This window comes from Babylonia areolata, chromosome 1, assembly GCF_041734735.1.
Source record: "Babylonia areolata isolate BAREFJ2019XMU chromosome 1, ASM4173473v1, whole genome shotgun sequence".
Lineage (NCBI taxonomy): Eukaryota > Metazoa > Mollusca > Gastropoda > Neogastropoda > Buccinidae > Babylonia > Babylonia areolata.
This window is the reverse complement of record NC_134876.1, coordinates 31,659,607-31,662,106: the sequence shown is the minus strand read 5'-3', so window position 1 is coordinate 31,662,106 and position 2,500 is coordinate 31,659,607. Positions and strand designations below refer to the sequence as shown.

General features: G+C 41.8%; 1 protein-coding gene and 1 long non-coding RNA gene across 2 annotated transcripts in view; one reads left to right on the top strand and one right to left on the bottom strand.

The window, feature by feature from the left end:
- LOC143281813 (E3 ubiquitin-protein ligase TRAF7-like) overlaps positions 1–2,500 on the bottom strand; it is a 69,234-nt gene that overhangs the window by 16,660 nt on the left and 50,074 nt on the right. The gene's annotated exons all lie outside the window — the stretch shown is intronic.
- LOC143291853 (uncharacterized) overlaps positions 1–2,500 on the top strand; it is a 29,437-nt gene that overhangs the window by 1,036 nt on the left and 25,901 nt on the right. The gene's annotated exons all lie outside the window — the stretch shown is intronic.

Genomic DNA, 2,500 nt, shown 5'->3' with positions numbered 1-2,500 from the left:
TAAAAAAAAAATAAACAAATGAATATAACGAATATAATTATGTAATGCTAAGAAATGAGTTACACTGATGGTCGTTCGGTCTAACTGAAACTTACCCAGTTGTTTTCTCGCTCTTTGTAAAGGACTGTCTATTGAAAGTATTGTTCTGATAAAGGTTGTTGGGGTTTTTTTTATGTGCTCAACAGTTTTATGTGAATTTTTTTGTCCCCCACAACATGCAGTATGATAACATACTGACAATTCGTTGCCAGCGAATATGAGTCAAAATGTTTCATTCTCATTGTTATTGTATTTCTTTCTTTCCAAAAAAAATTTCTTTCTTCCTTTCTTTCAAACATTCCTTGCAGTGTAACCGATTTGAAGCAATCATTGCAAAATCTCACCCCTCCCCTCCCCATTCCTGATTTTTTTTTTCACATACCTCCTATATAAGGGAAATGCAAATAATGCTCTCTCTCTCTCTCTCTCTCTCTCTCTCTCTCTCTCTGTCTGTATGTATGTATGTATGTATGTCACTGACCGCTAAGCATGCAACAATTCCCGCCCAGTGAAGCTGAAAGTTGGCAAACCGATCAGTCTGGATGTCGTCTTGGTTGGAGGCAAATCGTGTGCTGACTCTTTGCGTAATTTCGACTGAATTACGACAGATGGAACTGTCGAAGCGTTGTCGCCGTCAATGGCTGAGACGACGTGTTCATCGAAGCTGAGGTGCATCCACTTCAACCAGACACCGTGTGTGTGTGTGTGTGTGTGTGTGTGTCAAAACGTATTTACTTTCAATAAGGGTCGTTATGCCATGCAGAATATCCGTAATGTTTTCTGTTTGGATGGAGCAGGGGGAGCGGAGGAGGGGGAGGGGGGGCGTTAATCATGCTCTTACATGCTTTATGAACTACACTTTTTTTTTTTCTTTCTTTTTTTTTAAGCTAGACAGGAAGATAAGTACATTTAACCGTTACATTCACAACAGAAAGGCTTTTAAAAATCAAAATCGGTCATATATTTCAAGGTAATGGAGAGACAGATTAGCATATGCTCTTTTTTTTCTTAATGGACAGAATTATGTCAGTTGTAAATTCATACCAAAAAAAAAAAGTTTCAAAGGCAAGGCTTATCCTACAGATGGCAATATCAAGAAAGAAAGAAAGCAGGAAAGAAAGAAAGAAAACAGGAAATAAGACAAAACAGAAAAGAAAAGATATAGATTTAAAGCAAAAAAAGAAAAGAAAAACTACAGAAAATGGAGCAATCACAGAAGAAAGAATAAAGTTTTTTTTAAATATCAAACTAAAAACAAAAAAGACAGAATATTTTCAAAATTTACGGCTGTCAAAAGTTTTATTTCTTTTTTTCCCCCTGGCTGATATATGTACAGATGTTCAGTGTACGTAGGCATTATCTCCTTCACGTACCCCCCCCCCCCTCCCGCCCTCCATCGCCCTCCCTAACTCTCTCTTCTTCTTTGTTCTTCCTTCCTAACCCTAACTCCTGCCGTCCCCACCCCTCTTCCACCCCCATCCCCACCCAACCTGCCCATGCCAGCCCCCTTTCTCTCTACCTCCATCTCCTCTCTCTCCCTGACTCCCCCCTCTCTCTCTCTCTCCCCTCTCTCCCCACCCTCTCTCTCTCTCTGTAATTCTCTCTCTCCCCCTCTCTCTCCTTCCTTCCCCCCCCCCCCCTCTCTCTCTTTTTCAAAATCTCGATGGCTTTGACATTTGTGTACACGTGAGATTGTATTCGCGTACACAGGCACGCGCGCGCGCACACACACACACACACACACACACACACACACACACTCACACACACACACACTCACACACACACACACACACACACACACACACACACACACACACACACGGAGATCAAGAGAGGGGTGTGGACAGAGAGACAGAGACACACACACAGAGACAGACAGACAGACAGAAGGGAAGAAAGATTGACACACACACACACATGATATACAGACTGAAAAGAAAAAACAGACGGAGAAAGAGTCAACAGACGAAGAGACAGACAAGGGGAATCAATCAGACCAAGAGAGAGAACTTTCGTCAATTCGTGGCATTCAAATGGAGCCCGCTTGACACACACCAAACCCAGGTACTGGACGACATCAGGGAGAAAAGTAACCTGGACGTTCTCTTCATCCAGACATTACTATCTCTTCTTTACTTCCTGATGAAAGCTGAAGAGCAGCTCACATTCACTGGAACGAAAATGAAAGCGTATACCTACCTGACTCCCTCACATGTCTTGTGATTGATAAAAATAAGTTTAATGAATAAGCTTAATAAGGAATTACCTTTGATCCAGAGATGAGACTACGAGTTTTGCCGAGAGTCATGAAGTTCCAGAGTCGAAGTTCCAAAGCAAACTGTTCTTTTTCGCAGCAACGAGACTGTGTGATGTTACGTAAGTCTACCTTTTGTCCCCCGTCTTTCTCATACAAAGCTTCCGTCGAATTTAAATCGATATGGTGGAAATATCCTGGTTT